We start from the raw sequence: 18,282 nt of genomic DNA on the forward strand, positions 1-18,282 counted from the left end.
CCACACATCTTCCAACATTACAGGGACCAACGCGAATTACTGGCACAGCCCAATACACAACACACAAACATGACACTATGCTGCATTACCAAGACCAAGATGAATAAAGAGTGCCTGATCTTAATACACAACAGAACGAAGAAGACAAAAGAGACCAGTGTCAATGTGTTTTAGAAGCAATTTAATTGCACCTTTAAATAACAAAAAAATCATTTTTTCCCCCCTTTCAGTTTAGCATGTTTTATAAGCATGGCATGCCATTTTAGGGAGAAAAATGACATCAACAAATTTCAACACATGAACAATAAAACACTTGCAGAGTCTTAAAAAATAAAATAAAATAAAACAAAAATGTTTTGCCATTATTAAAATGGCAAGAATGTAAACAAAACTTAAAAACTGTGAAAACATTTGCAAAACATTTAAAAGATGTTGTGAACTCTCCAGTGGAACAGAAAGGAGATGTTCAGCAGAACATTTCAGACAGCCACAGCTTCAGACACCAACACCATTCACATTACACCTTCTCCATACAGTGAATATCAGGGGTGTTTGAGGATGACACTGACCAAAACAGTCTGCTAAACATCTCCTTTCTGTTCCGATGAAGAGGTCCATGTGTGTTTGGAACAACATGAGAGTGACAAAAGGACAGGACTGCTCCCCATAAGCTATACTTTGAGATTTCTAGAGTAACGTTCTTAAGCACTGCACTATGAAAAATACCTAAAACAACAACGAAAGTGCTTATCTTAATAGAAGGGTAAACGAGAACAGGATGTTACATCACTTATTTTGAGTTTCTTTTCAAGATAATATCATTCATTTTTAATCTATATTAATCACATTTCATTTTGGATGAGCAAACAGACTCAAGAAAAAAGGGAATATATATGCACTTAACATGTTAATTGAACATCTTGAACACGAGTCGGATGCATTCCATCTGCCACAGAAGTGCAATACCATGGACCCATATCAAAAAGCAAGATTTTTTGCTTAGCCGGACAACTTGTCAGATTTAAGGTACCTCAGTTTAAATGGTCTTTATCCTAGTTCACTTACAATTAGCACGAACTACCGTAAATCTGACAAATAATCCGACTAATCATGAAATCCAATTCTAGCCCAGTTAATTGCCATTGTTAGCAATATCAGTTGATAACACATTACGTTCGGTGCTTTATGTGTAAAACTCCGTAGCAACACATCCACAGATAAGTTGGATGGTATAGTGTGTGCGACCGATTTAATGAGCCACAAATGAGAAGTAGTGCTTAAACAGTATAAAACTACAACTCTCTATTAATCCACGTTAACCCGTTAATTTTGACAGCCCTAATATTTTTTATACATATATATATACACATATATACACACATATATATATATATATATATATATACACATATATATATATATATATATATATATATATATATATATATATATATATATATATATATATATATATATATATATATATATAAATAAAATGACAAACCCTATTTAACTGGCAGCATTACTCTAATTTTCACTGCAAGAGAAATTGATCATTCCAAATCTGTGATTTCTTGAATACTGCATCTTTACAATAACAGTAATTCAGTCAAGTCCCCCCCAAACCTCTCATCAGCACAAAGAGTGAAAAGGCTAGACTCACCTTTTGCTGATGAGCATGTCACTCAAAACAGGGGCCTCTATGCTTCCTACTCATTTGTGACAGTTGTAACCCTCCAATTTTAGCTGTAATCTTTCCTGCTACAGTGGTTACTGTTCCCTAACTTTGATCACTATGTTTTCAACAAAATATTTTTATACATACATATACATATATATACTACAGCTAATGTTCCTTCAAATTTTAAGTGATAAAGATTAACAGTATATCTCGGAAGAAAAAAAAATCAAATATTTATAGATTGGTCTCCAATTTTGATTCCACTGTACATTGATAGTAGTATTGTAATTTTAACCCTGGTACCTTGAGGAACAGAGGTTTTCTTAATGGGCATCTCCTGAACAGCTGCAATAAATCAGTTATATAATGATCAGGAACCTCAGAAGTCAAACAGAAAAACAACATTACAAATAACATATTGGATATAAGGATATTGCCTGCTAAACATTATTTTTTAAACTTAAATTCAAACATTTATCAGTTTTTGGCTTTAAAGAGAGTTCACCCAAAAATGAAAATTAATTTTCAATTCAAGTCAATAAGTAGTTGTACTTAGGTTGTTTCAAACCTGTAAGACTTTTGCTCAACTTCAGAACACAAATGAAGATATTTATAATAAAAGCTGAAAGGTTCATGTCCCTCCACTAACAGCCAACACAACTACCATGTTCAAGGCCCAGAGAGCTAGTTCACGAGAGCACCACGACACATGAGTGCTGTGTTGACACAAGAGGACAAGTTCTCACAATACAAGATGAAATATCTCTTTAACATGAAAATGATTATTGTTGATACCATGAACTTATTGGTACAGGCTAGAAAGACAATACTGACACATCCATAATTTCAGTTATATTCTGATACACTAAAATATACAGTGGTTGCCAAAATTTCACCAGCTAAAAATGCTTTTAAGTCAGTTATTTTTATCTTTTGCTGTAGTGTGTGTCAGTAGGAAATATCAGTTTACATTTCCAAACATTCAATTTGCCATTAACTATAATAATCCAGTGAGATTTTTGTTTTAACAAGGAGTTTGACAACAGCCAGTGCTCCACACAGAGATCCAGTCTGTCTGGAATGACATGAAGAAATGGAACAAACTGAGATGGGCTAAATCCAGAAGGCTTCAAGAAACCTACCTGCAAAACCATAGTACTGTTAATCGTTTTAGGCAATTGTGTAAAAATTAGGGGTGTAACAATACATCGATTGGTACCAATATATCGATTCAACAGCAAACGATCCGATGCATCGATGTGACTGCATAAATATCGATACATGTGTTTTTATTTTCTTGCCTGTTTCAGTATTGTTTTCATGATCCACTCCGACGTATACATGGTCTACGCCCAATACGTCGATCGCGACCTACTGGTCTATTGCAAAGGTAGTGTGTGTAGATCGTATGGCATAAAAAAATAGAGGATGGATGATGCGTTCAACCGCACCAGCTGCTGCAAGCTACCGAGTCGCCTAGTTAGCCTCCAATTTAATTCTATTAAATTTAAGAAAGGGTATAAAAATGAATGGGGAGCTGGACCAAGCAAGGCATTTTTAAGACATTTTAAGGCCTTAAATTTAACTTTCTGAATTTTAGACTTAAGACTTTTTAAGACCCTGCGGGAACCTTGTTATTGCAAGCACAGCACATAACACAGGGAAAACTTCAATGACAGATCTGGGCGACAGACTCTGAGGTGGACTTAAATACACAGGACTAGATGAAACAATTTAAAATTTAAATGCACTTTATTTTGCTTGATTTATGGGACATACTTGACTACACTAGATTTTGTTTTCAGTTCACAAAATATGATAAAATGCTAATTATATTTGCCTTTTTTAATTCATTGAAATGTAAAGGATTGTGTGAAATTTCATCATTTCGACTACTATCCCCAGTATCGAAATGAATCGAATTGTATCGTATCGTGGGAATTTCTGAGGTATTAAAAATAATCGATATTGTATCTTATCGCAAGGAAAGCTGTGATTTACACCCCTAGTAAAAATGCTGTAAAATGAGGATGCTTGTCAAAAATGATGTCATAAATAGATTTTCATTATCAATTAACTTCTATTAACTAAATTAAATCATTAAAACACTTTACATACAGAAACACTTTCTCTAAGAGCTATAAAACAATATCAATCCAACAGAATGTGAGAAATATATTCAAGGAATAAATGTATAGACAGCAAGTTGTTAATGTAATGAAATAATGATTTAAAATAATTTCATAACCTTGCTTTTATTTTAACATGATAATGTACAAATAAAAGCACAATATTTATTTTTCAAATCAATATTTCAATATTTAAATATTACCCAATGCAATGTTAACCCTCTGGGGTCGGTGGTCCCGCTGGCGGGACCTGACAGAAATTTCACCAAAACGTTTAAATAACTCTGCGAGTTTTAGTCATATACACATTTAAAAAACACCCTCAGAAACCTTGGACGGTCTACTTTTCAAATATATATAGGTAGAAACTAAATATATTTTTACAGCTTCGTGATACTAATAGAAAGAACAAGAGTGACTGACTTAAGCGTCTGCCGCTGAAGCTTTGTGCCAGTGTTGCCACTTTCAGCAGCAAAGCTCATACCTGTGTTCATGGCTCAGTGGGCTAAGCCTGTGTGCCTGCAATCACACGATCGCCGGTTCAAACGCAGCGTATTTAGAACGTGAATAGCGATCTTCAGCTGAGAGCATTTCTACACGCTCCCGACGCAAGTAAAACAAAGAAAGGTCATACGGTTTACTTTTTTGCCTATTTAACCTAATTTTAAAAACTTTAATACTTCCGACAATGGAAGTTTTGAAAAGAAGATGCATTATGGATTTAGTAATAATAATAATAATACATTTTATTTAAAAAGGCGCCTTTCTGACACTCAAGGTCACCGTACAGGCATACATAAAAATTTATACACACTACAAAAGGTACAATGCAAGAAATACATTAAAATGAATATAAATGACAAATAAAAGGAGTTTACAATGAATAGGCTTGTTTGAACAGATAGGTTTTGAGTCCAGATTTGAAATGAGGAAATGAGTCCATATTTCTAAGATGAGATGGGAGGCAATCCCAGTCAGATAAATAGGGGGGAGAAAGGTTGTGGATGGCTTTGAATGTCAGCAAGAGGACTTTAAACTGGATACGGAACTGTATAGGGAGCCAGTGTAACTGCTGAAGAACAGGAGTGATGTGGTGGACAGATGGGGTTCGGGTAATAATTCGGGCAGCTGAATTCTGGACTTGTTGAAGTTTACGAAGGGACTTGTGAGGGAGACCCAAGAGAAGTGAATTGCAGTAGTCTAGACGGGAAGTCACTAGACTGTGAACAAGAATGGCTGCAGAATAGGGGGTAAGAGATGGACGGAGACGATTAATATTTCTTAAATGAAAGTAAGCTGACCGGGTAATGTTATTAATGTGTGATTGAAATGATAGTGTGCTATCAAGGATGACACCCAGACTCCTAACCTGCGGGGATGGTGAAATGGAGGAGTTATCAACTATGATAGAGAAACTGTTAGTTTTGGATAATGTGGATTTACTACCAATGAGGATAACCTCAGTTTTATCACTGTTAAGTTTAAGAAAGTTAAGAGTAAACCAGGATTTTATTTCAGCAATACAATCAATGAGAGTAGTGGGTGGTAAAGTGGCTGAGGGCTTTGTAGTGAGGTAGAGTTGGGTGTCATCCGCATAGCTTTAGTGTTTTTTTTCATGATTCTACATAATGATTTCAGCGAGATATAAACTGAAATAGACGAGAAAGATACGCGGTCGACGATGCCCTCGTTCCGAGTGTTAATAATAGTCATTGCATCATATTTATCTCTTTCTATATTTATATGGTCACAGTTTTTAATTTTTCAAACTGTGAAGGGGATTTTATTGTTGCTACTTTTCTTGCGTTTCAAACTGCCTTTCCAAAGTGATGGGTGTGGGGTGCAGTGACATTCCAGACTGATGGGCCATTGACAGCATGCAAACTACTACAGGTGTGAGGATACCTATGTCATCATTATTCATTGTACAGGCCACTGACTTTGAGAAAAAGAGTGTCACTCCAAAGTTCTAACACTTTAGTAACCAAACCACATAAAATTTCAGAATGTCTCTTTCACCTGTGTGTAGCCAACCCCTGTGTCTATAAGCTTCAGAGCTCAAAAGTCTTAGCTAGAAATGTCTATAATGTGATTTTTTACAATTTCTCAGCATGTCTGAAAATAGGTTTTTGACAAGTATATGTTTAAAGTTGATATTAACAAAAAATAGAATAACATTTTAAGTGGTCTCAGATTATTGGTGCTGAGTTTGTGCTGAACAAAAGCACATGTAACATTCTGGGATAAATGTTTTTTAGATAGGTGAAATATTTTAAAATGTCAAGGCATGTCAGACTACCCCGAAAGTGGCTGAGAGGCCTCAGACCCCAGAGGGTTAATGTCTTTTTATGCATGACATTTGTGTTCATTACAGTACGTCAGTTTGTGTGAAGCTTTACACCTGTGTTATGAGGACACCTGTGTTATGAGGACACCTGTGTTATGAGGACACCTGTGTTATGAGGACCATCATAACATATTCTTGATGTTTGACCTGACTGAAAAATTTCAGTGTGTTGTGTTAGTTTGACAAAAGCCTGGTTTATGAGGACACTAGTTATTACCGGGACATAGGTAACTCAATACCTCAGTCTTCTCAGATATCTATCTTCTCACATACCTTTAAAGTTTCTTTAGGTTGGTCAGACACAGATTCTCATCTATCATCTAGTGCAGGTGTGGGGAACCTTGATCCTGGAGGGCCGGTGTCCAAAAAAAAAAAAAAATACCAACCTTTATCCTGAAGACCTGGTTCAGGTGTGTTTGATTAGAGCTGAACTCTGCAGGGACACTGGCCCTCCAGGACCAACGTTCCCCAACCCTGATCTGGTGAATAGATAATATGCAATCTTGGAGAAAGCAAATAAAAAAATAATGTGGCATAGAAATATTATAAAGTTACTCTTTATATATAGTTTTAATATTACTTAATGAAAGCCAAATGGAATCAAGGGGGACCTACTTTTTACCAATTTTGAGAACTACTGAGTTTTCAATATCATATTGACCACAGTGAGATGTAAATAATCCCAATATTTCATATAGATGCAGCCCATTGTCCTGGTAATAACCAGTGTCCTCATAAACCAGGCTTTTGTCAAACTAACACAACACACTGAGATTCTTCAGTCAAGTCCAACATCAAGAATATGTGATGATGGTCCTCATAAAACAGGTGTCCTCATAACACAGGTGTAAAGCTTCACACAAACTGACGTACTGTAATGAGCACACACGTAATGTAATACGTAAAAAGTCATTAATTTTACAATGGTGACAATTAATACTTTCCACCTTTAATATAATTCAATAAATAATTATTTAATAATTAGTTATTGTAAAGGTTTTCATACCGTGCATCGCCATTGCTACTCTTAATCACCAAAATCATAAGTGGTTTCTTCACCAGGATAGATGTTCCTCAAAGCAAATAAGCATAGGTGAGGTCTACAATCCACGCGGATGGTCTTCATCCTACTGTTCGGATTAACGTGGTCATTAACTGTTCAAAAACGTTTGACTGATAGTGCAAGTTACTATTCAGGAGTAAAACGTGCACATCTGGATCTCTTTGTTTATTAATCTCTTTAAACCCAGCAGATTATTATTACAACTATGCTATTTTGCAATACAGTTAAAACTGTATTGCAAATGAAAGTAAGTTAAAGGTGAAAAATCTGAATCTGAATGTATTCAATGAATCAGTAGAAATTCGCTAGCACCGTTAGCATCACGCACTAGCTGGTTTAAAACTGTAAAACGAGCTCTGATGCGCTTACAAAACATGCACAAACAAGCCAACGCGAGCCATAAACTTTTTAAAAATTCGATTAAACAGCAGTATAACTTACCTTTCACATTACAGTCGCTTCGAACTAGCAGGTCCACAGCACATATGTCTTCACTTCAGCTGCATCCGGTCCAAACAGGACATTGACGATTATAATATAAACGGAATTGTAAAAATAATATAAAAATAAATACTAATACTAATATGTATTTAATATATAATTATGATAAAGCCTAGTAGTTAAATGTGTGGTTCGGTTTACACGAACAGTTAGTATAAAATCTTAATTCCAAGTTATTTATCAGTCTGACTAGTAAAAGGTTTAAAAAAATGTAATCTCTAGTCATAGTTTATCATATTAACGGTATACGTTTACCTATATGTTTGCTATACATTCATATATTTAATTTACAATTGATAAATTATAGTTAATGTTGAAATAATACTGCAAATTGCATTAACTTACTTGTCATAAGATACTGTGCGCTGAAGCGGACTGAAGCCACGCCCACCGACGCCATCTTGTTTTCGCGATTTCCCGCCCACGTTACCGATTTAGCCAATCAGCAGCCTCAAAACTTACACTTGTGTGTAATATGCAAATCTTTGATGACGCAGGTGTTGTACCGGGTCCCGGCTACAGGGGCGCACTCTCGAGTTCAGAGATACACAGTGTATAGTAAGATTTCAGGGTTTTGTGGTATGTTAGGACATGGCGCCAAAATTTGAGAGGGAGTTTCTGGGACTTAGAAAATGGCTTCTACATTGCCGGAATTATAAGGACATGGTCCCTGTCCTCATAAACCCAAATGTCCCTGTAATGCTGGTGAGTATTCAGGTCAAAAGTCCTTGTAAACCACAAAAACCAACACATACACACAGACACAACCTCTGGTGCCATTAAAAATACAATGAAAGTATTTGCATGATTTGTTCAAATTAGCATATGAGCATTATAATTAGTGTATATTAGTATATATATATATATGTGCATGTGCCTGTTGTCACGCCCCGCTCCGTCCGCTCCTAATGTGTGCCACGCCCACCTCATTACCTCCTGTTTCTCCCCGATTGTTCTCACCTGTGGCTCGTTACCCGTAGTTTGTCTTTTGTATTTAGTCCTCGTCTGAGTCAGTCTTCCCCAGACTCGTCATTAATGTTACCTGTTGTGCTTCCCCGGTCCCGTCTTTCTCCAATAAACCCCATTTGCCCTACTTCCTACCTCCGTATCCCTGCTTCCCGGATCGCCTCCCCAGCGAACGTGACACCTGAGTGTGTGTGTGTATGTGTGTGTGCATGCTTTTTATTTAAAGTCAGGAATCATTACCACAAGACAAAACTAGGAGAGAACAAAACCAGAAAAGGATAATAATTATTAAATGGTAATTTGCAGCCTTGTGATTACAAGTTCCGACCACAATACCAGTTGTGACACATCATGCTGCCATGTTAATATTTAATGTTTAAAAGAAGAGTCTCATACTTTATTCATTCATAACTGAAAGCTTTTATGCCTTTTGTGCACAAATTGTTAAGAAGAAGCCCATGAGATGAAGTGTAGGAGCCAATTGCCTGAGACAGCTCTGACTAAAAGGAGATAAAATCTGCTTTTGCAAAACTGATGTGGCGACAGTGTTTGAGTGAAATAATCACCATTTACATGAAAACCAGCCTACAATTGCAAGTGTTTTTTTTTCTTTTTCATTAGCTGTTGAATCCAAATTTGAGTGCCTCTCTGGGCTTATTTTGCATTTCTGTAGGAGTGCAGGAAGCTCCTGCAGGAAGACCAATGTCACAAGTACAGAGTGAGGCCCTCAAGGAGATGCTATCCTGGAAGATTGCGAGGTGCAGTTTTTAAAACGGGATAAGAAAAGGTCCATTTTTGTTCTTAAGACCATTGCTAGGTTTGACAGATACATACATGATGATGGCATCTTTGGTGACTGCTTCTGTTTGAAATAAAATCTTCCCAACATCCACACATTTTTCTTTCCTTATTTAAACTAGATAACCCTAGGAAATACTCCTCCACTTCTTTATATTTAACATATTTGAATCATTCGATTATCCGTCATACCAGCTTCAGTGTACCTTTAAAACACATTGTGGATTATCTGTCATACCAGCTTCAGTTTACCTTTAAAGCACATTGTCTCAGAAGCATGCTTCTCAGCACCAGGCCTGGCCCCGTGTGATGATGTGGGGCTGCATCAGCTGGCCATGACAGAGCAATGGATGGGCCTCACTCCCTTTCTCTATGCTACATGGACATCTGAGCCCAGCTGGGCTCACAGAGCCCTAGGTGGGGCTAAGCAAAAAGCACTCAGAAGGCTGCAGCCAGCGAAAAAGATGTATTATTATTTGCATATAGTATAGTATATAGCATAAAGCTGCTGAATGTAAGTAAATGCTAAAAACAAAAGGTCCTTTTCCATGGCAGGAACTCGGCCTGATTGTAGTTCCTGGAAGGTGGTTCCTGAAGTACTGGGGTGGGGCTTATAGGGATAAACTTTTCTGATTGGTTGACCAGAAGCAGCGGTTATGCAGAAGTGCAGAGAAAACGAATAGAAGAAGGGGAGCAAAAATGGAGCAGATTTATTATTGTAGTGCAGAATTACTTTTGTATTTCCATTACATTAAATGCATTAATTAATAAGTTTAGGTAAAAGTGCTCTTTTGAATGCAGAGAAATGTGATATTGCAATCTTGCTATTGCAGTAATTTCACAACTTTGAACATTGTACTCACTATACTCAGTTTTTTGCTTGTTTTGTTTACAGTTTCAGTATAAATATAGTACCTCCTAGCTGATATTAAAAGTACTCAATCATGCCCTGTCAGATTTCAAACCTATGCACCAAACCTAGCAAAAAACAAACAGAAAATGACAGCATGCATGTTTTAAATGCCCCACAATTTCAGCCATATCTCCCTTTAGCTACTCATCTCTTTATCTTTAATCAGTCATAACTTACAAACAACCCAAGTCCATTAATACAAAACGCCTGTCCTGTCTCTGATATCCAATGGCAGAAGGCCGATAACATCTCCAAATAAGGCTTTGGTTAATGCTAACAGTATTAAGCTTACAAAAAGCGGATATTTTTGTTTATCAACCCTGCAATGACAGATCCTTTAACCGCTCCAACAGCACATCCCACGATCTGAATATCAACTGCTGTCGCCCACGGAATCCGTCAGTATCAGGGGACAAACTCCCTCACTCACTTGGGTGTCTTGTGCAATGAGCCATCTTTTATCTGATGAAAACTGGAAGACCAGGAGGCAAAACAACAGAAGAAAACTGACATTACTGTCATTTTATGGGAACAGGATAAAAACACCTTTAAATACAATGTGAAGAATTGACTCAGATACAACCTCTGGGGTCTGGTATCCCATCCAGGGCGTACCTCAGCCTCATATACTGCAGGGCCACACACCCCCAAGCATAAAAAGAGGTTACAAGATGTTTGGATGGATGAACAACCTCTGTGCCTATAAAACTGTGGATTTTCTTCCAAAATATTCCCATCTTGGGATTTTTTAAAGTAATAAACACACAGTGAAAATATTTTTTTTTCAAATGCATGCACCTTAATGCTGTATGCAAAACAATTTTTCCACTAGCAATCGTAAATTATCTGCTATAATCTGTTAAAATAATAAAGAAAATATTGTATTTAGTAAGTAGTTTTCACATGCTACATTATTTTAAACATGGATAACAAATATCTATAGATATACAAATAGAAAGGAAGGACTTAAATATTCAATTTCAGTTCAATTTATTTTTATATACAGCAGTCTCTCCGTGGTACTTTACATGGGTGTGTTGTAATACATGTGAAGATTGTATAGGACGGTGATATTAGGAAATTACTTCGACCAGGCCTTACGACTAGGGCTGGGCGATATGGCTAAATGTTTTATCAGGATAATTTTTCCTTAAAATTCCCTTAGGATTCCCCATAAACAGAACACATGAAAAAGACAACAAATTGAATGAACTGCAAACTGAAATCTATACAAAAATAAACTTTTTGTCATAGGGCACAGTGTTTTTTTTCTATTAGTACTTTTATTTTATTTTTTTAATTTTCAATTGAAATCTAGGTTGGTTTGAGGCAGTTTTCAGTGCGATTTTAGGCATATTTCTATTGAGTTTTTATTTATTTCTTTTCATTTTAGGGTGTTTTCTTTCTAGGGATAAACTGAAAGTTGTAGAGCTATTTTTTATGTATCTTATCTTCAAAAAATCCAGCATGAATACTTTAACAGAGTTTTAATAATAATTGATACTTTATTGATCCCCGTGGGGAAATTCTTTTTACGCCTCCCTGAACTTGCTCTTTGTAGAGCAAGCTGTCCACAAAGGGCAGCCACCCGTAGCAGCGCCCAGGGAGCTGGGGGCTAAGGGTCTTGCTCAAGGACCCGCAGACGTGCTGAGGCTGGGCTTGAACCGGTGACCTTGTGATTACAGGCACACGGCTTAGCCCACTGAGCCACACGCTTTTAGGGTCACTATTAGTAGAAATAAAAATATAAAACCTCAAGAATAAAGTTGGAACTTTCGAGAATAAGGTTGTGATTCGCGGGAATAAAGTCATAATAATTTGAGAATAAAATCATAAAGTTACAAGATAAAAGTCAGAATTTTTCCTCCAGATTGAGGAACGGATCTCCAGCATCCCAGGGCGGGGATCTCTCTCATCCCAGAATCTTCGTGGATCACCATCAGTGGACAGGTAGGCTAAATTTACAAAATGTTCAATGAGCTTAAGAATGTTTAAAATACGAAAGAGTTTTGTAGATTTTGTCATGGTGTGGTGTCATCATATCAGAGGTGTTGCAAGCAAATAGGCCGTCGTTGTATGCGAACATGCAAAAACTGCAGAGCACGTTTATTAAGGTTGCCATTGTCAGGCAAGGCAAGGGGTTACAAATTATAAATTTAGACTTAATGCGGCCACATCGATGTAGTAGCCTAAAAAGGAGAACACAATGTGCAAGGCTAGGAACAGTAACATCATGGTTTAGTTTTGTTGTTCATATATATTCTTTCCATTCTGGAAGTTACCTTACTGTAGCCTATTGAATATGGTTTGTTTATTCCACAGTTCCATAATGGCAGAGAAACTGTCCGATGTAACCTTTCTAAGAGACAGGGGCATCTCAGAAGTAGTCATTAATTTGATGGAAGAGCAAAAGGTATTATCCAGATTAGAACATAAATGTTCCGTCATCTGCATGCATATACAGACACTCCCTGGGTTATGATGGTCTGTGGTACGATATTTTGACTATACGATGGGTAAATGTTTTTCATTTTCAGTACATTATTCAATAAATTACAAGAGATTTTCAACATTTTATTAGAAAATAGGCTCTTTGTATTAATGATTTGGCCCAACTGTAGACTAATGTAAGTGTTCTAAGCATGTTTTTAAGGTAGACTAGGCTCGGTTATGATGTTTGCTACAGTAGGTTTGGTGTACTGTATGAAAATGCATTTTTATCGCAATGGAACCCCATCGTAACCTGGGGAGGCAGTACATGTTGAGTTCACTTGCAGTTGTTCAAAAGATACGGTTTGTACCATTTTGCTGCACTGTACTTTGCAACTTTAGGTGGCACTCAGTCTTTAATTGAATGTTACTACATATAGCAGAAAGGTGTAGGCCCAACTAATGGAGGTTGGTTTTTCTCCATACAAATTTCAGCTGTATGTCTCAGTAAAATTACCTGGGAATTTATCTGCAGTCTCAGACATGGATCATTGGTTTTGTGAAAGTGGTTAAAAGTAATTATTTTTCAGAGAACACAAATGACTCGTGTGTATCACATCATTTGTTGTTTCAGACAAAATAATCAGTTTTATGTGTGAACACAGTCTCACCAAAATATACCTGGACAAAGAATACTACATCCTGACTATTTTGGGTGCATTTGCCTGAAGCCATTACATAATTATAATGAAACATGGACCTAGGTAATACATATAATTACATTTTTCTTTTCAGCCATTTCATTTCTGATTTTTTTCTTTCGAGTCATTTTTTTGACTTTACATTTATGAATTGGTAACCCTTGCACATAAGTTAACATGTTCGTTCCTCTTACAGATTGACAAAGATGTCATCATGGAGGTTGCAGAACTGGCCAATTACCTTCCCTCACATAGAGACAGGATCGCACTCTTTAATTTTTGCAGGCGTCAGACACCCTCCACAAAATGGAAGCTCGGCCATTTCGAAAAGCTAAGGGGAAAAAACTTAAACTTAGAAAAGATAAAAATGAAGGTGAGGAGGAACCACATACCTCATGCAAAACGAGGGATTGATCAAGACACTCAATGATGAATATTGAAATCGGATGGATTCACACTGAATATAAAGTCACAAAACAGGCCAGAGCAAAGCAAAACTTGGAATAAACATAGAGGGTGACTTTAATGTGATACTGAAAGGAAAGGGCTAATTTTTTTTTCCAGTTGCAGAATCTAGCAAATGTCATAAATCTAAGTTTGAGTTTGATGTTTGGGACTTTAAGCAAAATCCTCTCCCTAAGGATATGTCTATTGAAATGATACATAACTGTCAAACTCCCCATGCTGCAGTTCTACATAGCAACCCATCCAAAACCAGCCCTGAACGAAACATCTGTTGATGAGCAAGCTAGTTCTGTCTCAGAAACTGATTCACCGTCACTTTGTGATGGACTTACACCTGACTCTACACTGGAAAAAGCAGGGGAGCAGTATGAGACACAGATCTCAGGCTTTCCTTCCCGAGGTCTTCGTTGTTTCAGATCAAATTGAGACCACACAGTCCTCAGTTAACACAGAACACCCTAGAAGCACATACAGTATGTCAGGGTTATTACTGATTCCATTCATCTGTCTGTCGCTGTGGAGCATGCTATTGAAGAAACCATTTCAGGTACTGTAGTAACAGATAACTCTGACCCTGAGATCACTTTTGGTGCACAGCGAGTGATTGATGTTGATTCTCTGAGTGAGACACTAATCTATGAGCCAGATGAGCTCCCTCAAATTGTTCCTCCTGCTTTGCTTAGAAAAACATTAGTCATTCATTCCTCAAATAGCTTTAATGACATTATAGATGCAGTTTCTGACCCTGAGATTATGAAATCATCACTGTCAGTGAGACGTTTACTTTCTGACAACTCAGGGGAAGCAGCTACTGGGTTGGAGTTCTCAGAGATGTCTACAGTAGCTTCTGGACAGAATTCTATGAATGTTATACCCTTGGGACTTTGAAAGTACCTTTCCTTAGGTATGATTTCAATGTGGAAAAAAGGAAGACAGTTTGCCGGATATTTCTCAAAAGGTTTCAAGATTGCAAATACTTCCCAATCAAGCTTGCTTCACCATTTCACGAGGAGACATTTTGAGTGAGTGTGCTGTGAGCTGAGGGCACACTTTTTGCAGTTTGAGATCTGCCATGAGCGACATATTCTAAGTCAGGCTCTAAATGACTTCACTTCCGTTGATAGTGATGCCCTTCTGGAAATTCTTAACAAGTATGAATACAGAAAGAGAGCCCCTGCTCTACCTGGAATACTTGCTGAGAGATCTCATAAGGAGCTTGTGCAAAAACCAATGGTTGTCATTGACTGTTGAAGAGAGGTTGCACATGCCCAGATGTGTCTCAGTTTTGGGGAACTGACCAAAATATACAGTGACCTAACACCAAAAAAGGTGGCGGGGATGTTAAAATTTCCAACAGAAATGAGTTCAAAGGAAGCAGAAGTGGCCAATCACTTGAAAAGGTACATCAGAGAACTTGATGAAGACAAATTTGGAAGGTTTTTAAGGTTCTGTACAGCCTCTGACTTGGTGGTGTCAAAGGGTACTTGTGAGATGCTAATACAGACGTGGACAAATTTGTTGGTACCCTTACAGCAGGGGTGGGGAACCTCCGGCCTCCGGACCGCAAGACCATTTGATCCGGCCCATCAGTCAATTAAATGATAAAAAAAATATCAGCATAGTGGTATTCGGGGGAAGAAATACGTCTATATACAGATACCTGTAAAGATACAGAAAGCCTTTGTGCACATTCCCTGAACCTCAACAATATAATGACACCTGTCGTTCCCAGCATAAATTTCATCAAAAGCAGAGGTCTAAACAGCCGCCAGTTCAAGGAGCTCCTCACTAATCTTGAGTAAGAGTATGGAGATCTGGTCTACCATTATGAGGTACAGTGGCTGAGTCGTGCAGATATGCTCACACGGTTTTTAAACTGAGGGAAGAAGTAAAAGAATTCATGGAGATGAAGGGAAAGCCTGTCATGGATGACATGGATGACACTGTGATAGAAAGTGGCTGTGTGATTTGGCCTTCATGGTGGACATTACCAGGTATCTCTCAGAGCTGAAGGTCAAGCTCCAAGGTCCCAATCAGCTTCTCAGCTCTCTGTTTTCAAATGTGAAATCATTTGAAGCAAAATTAAAGCTGTGGCAAGAGCAGCTGGAAAAGGGTAACACTTGCTGATGTCATTTCCGCTGTTTCCTGCGTGAGCGAAACTGGTTGCTACCGCGTGAACTTTAAAACTATAGATATCATCTAAATAATAATTACAATTAAGTCATCAGAAAAAATCTTCGCAAGCTTAATAGTCTTCTGATAATTTTCCAAACCCCGATGGATTAATCACCTTCGCAAGCACCGACCCACGATCTCCATTCAATCAAAAAGGTGCTTCCAGCTTTAGAACTTCAGTCTTCCCGTTTCACGTAAGTACAACGCCATGTCTCCTGTTCCGTTTTCTGAGTGCAATATGTTTAGTTATTCTTCTCCAGTTATTAGCAGTACGTTTACATGTGAGAAGTGTCAGTTAGTCGCTAGGCTGACGGAGAAGATTGTAGTTTTAGAGGGACGTACCCGGACGTTACGGGACATTCAGGAGAATGAGAGTTTTATTGATTCAGTGTTAGCGACTCCGGATATGTCTGCCATAGGTATTCAGTCTCCCCCCGCTCCGGCAGCAGAGCCTTCACAGCAAGGCGAGTGGGTGACGACCCGGCGGCATAGCCGTAAATCCAACCCTTCATTCGCCCATTCGCGTTTCCAACAGGTTCTCCCCACTCAGTGAAACTCCCACTGAGACGCCTGTTGAAAGTGCTCTAGTAATTGGCGACTCTATTCTAAGAAACGTGAGAGTAGCGACTCCAGCGACCATAGTTAATTGTCTCCCTGGTGCCAGAGCGACCAACATCTCGGCAAATTTAAAAGTGCTGGCTAAAAGTAAATGCTCTCAGATTATTATCCACGTCGGTACTAATGATGGCCGATTGAGGCAATCGGAGATCACAAAGTCAAATTTTATAGAGGTGTGCAACCTTGCGAAGAAGATGTGTGTGTCAGTAACGTGCTCTGGCCCCATCCCTGCTAGACGTGGTGATGAAATGTACAGCAGATTATCGTCGCTGCATCGCTGGCTGTCGGAATGGTGCCCGATAAATGGTGTGGGTTATATAGACAACTGGCGGATGTTTTGGGGTAGGCCTGGGCTTTTGAAGAGGGACAGTATTCACCCCTCGCGGGCTGGTGCCGACCTCCTGTCTAAAAGCATAGTTCATAGTCTCCAGGCAAATCGCTGACTAACTAGAACCAAGTCCAGTATTAATAAATGAAACTATTAATAAATGAAATAATTACTTATTTTAGTCTTTGGGCCCTATGCCTCACAGAGATCTGGCTTAAACTGAATTAATTCATGGCACTAAATGAATCTACTCCAGCTGAATACAGTTATAAGCATAACCCTCGACCAAATCGCAAAGGTGGTGGTGTTGCTGCAATTTTTCAGTCCAGCCTACGAGTGTCTGAGAAATGTGGTTTGAGTTTCAGCACATTTGAAACTCTTGTTTTTAGTCTTGCTGGCTCATCTCTTTCTAGCTCTTCACCCCAAATCACCATTGTTATTGTGTATAGACCACCTGGGCCGTACAGTAATTTTCTTAAGGAGTTTGCTGATTTTTTAACAAACCTGGTGGTCAGTATTGACAAAGCTGTTATTGTGGGTGATTTTAACATTCATATGGAGAAAGATAGTGATCCTTTAAAAATAGCGTTTACAGCTATTCTTGACTCTCTAGGTCTATGTCAGAATGTAGTCGGGCCTACTCATGCCTGTAACCATACCCTTGATTTGATTATTAGTCATGGCATCCTGGTGGAACATGTATCTATTATGCCTCAGAGTCCTCTGCTCTCAGATCATTACTTGTTAATGTTTGAAATCCAATATAGCCTCCCGTTGACCACAGCTCCAAAGTACAGAACCAGACGTTCCATTGCCTCACTAACTACAACAACATTTATGAAACAACTTCCACAGTCCTTCAGCCTTACATCTGAAGCATCGTGTATAAATGAACTTGAACAGGCAACTGCAAACATGGAAAAATCCGTTCGTAGCACACTAGATCTTGTAGCTCCACTTAAGAAGATAAAGCATAGAGATAAGAAACCTGCCCCCTGGTACTCTGATCATACACGTGAACTCAAACAGGCATCACGCAAGCTAGAGCGCAAATGGCGCTCAACTAAACTAGAAGTTTTCAAATCTGCATGGAAAGAGATCCTCTCTACATACAGACAAGCACTAGTGACTGCTAGGTCTGTGTATCTCTCCAGATTAATAGATGGG

General features: G+C 38.1%; 1 long non-coding RNA gene and 1 pseudogene across 1 annotated transcript; one reads left to right on the forward strand and one right to left on the reverse strand.

The window, feature by feature from the left end:
* Positions 1 to 1,447: 1,447 nt before the first annotated feature.
* LOC140593602 (uncharacterized) lies at positions 1,448 to 8,464 on the reverse strand. Its single transcript, XR_011994007.1, has 2 exons — positions 6,246 to 8,464; positions 1,448 to 6,211 (listed from the first exon to the last, which is right to left on the reverse strand). It is a non-coding gene; the product is annotated as an uncharacterized lncRNA (long non-coding RNA).
* An 8,111-nt stretch (positions 8,465 to 16,575) lies between these two features.
* Positions 16,576 to 17,230, forward strand: LOC140577740 (uncharacterized; annotated as a pseudogene).
* Positions 17,231 to 18,282: the final 1,052 nt, after the last annotated feature.

Source organism: Paramormyrops kingsleyae, chromosome 12 (genome assembly GCF_048594095.1).
Source record: "Paramormyrops kingsleyae isolate MSU_618 chromosome 12, PKINGS_0.4, whole genome shotgun sequence".
NCBI lineage: Eukaryota > Metazoa > Chordata > Actinopteri > Osteoglossiformes > Mormyridae > Paramormyrops > Paramormyrops kingsleyae.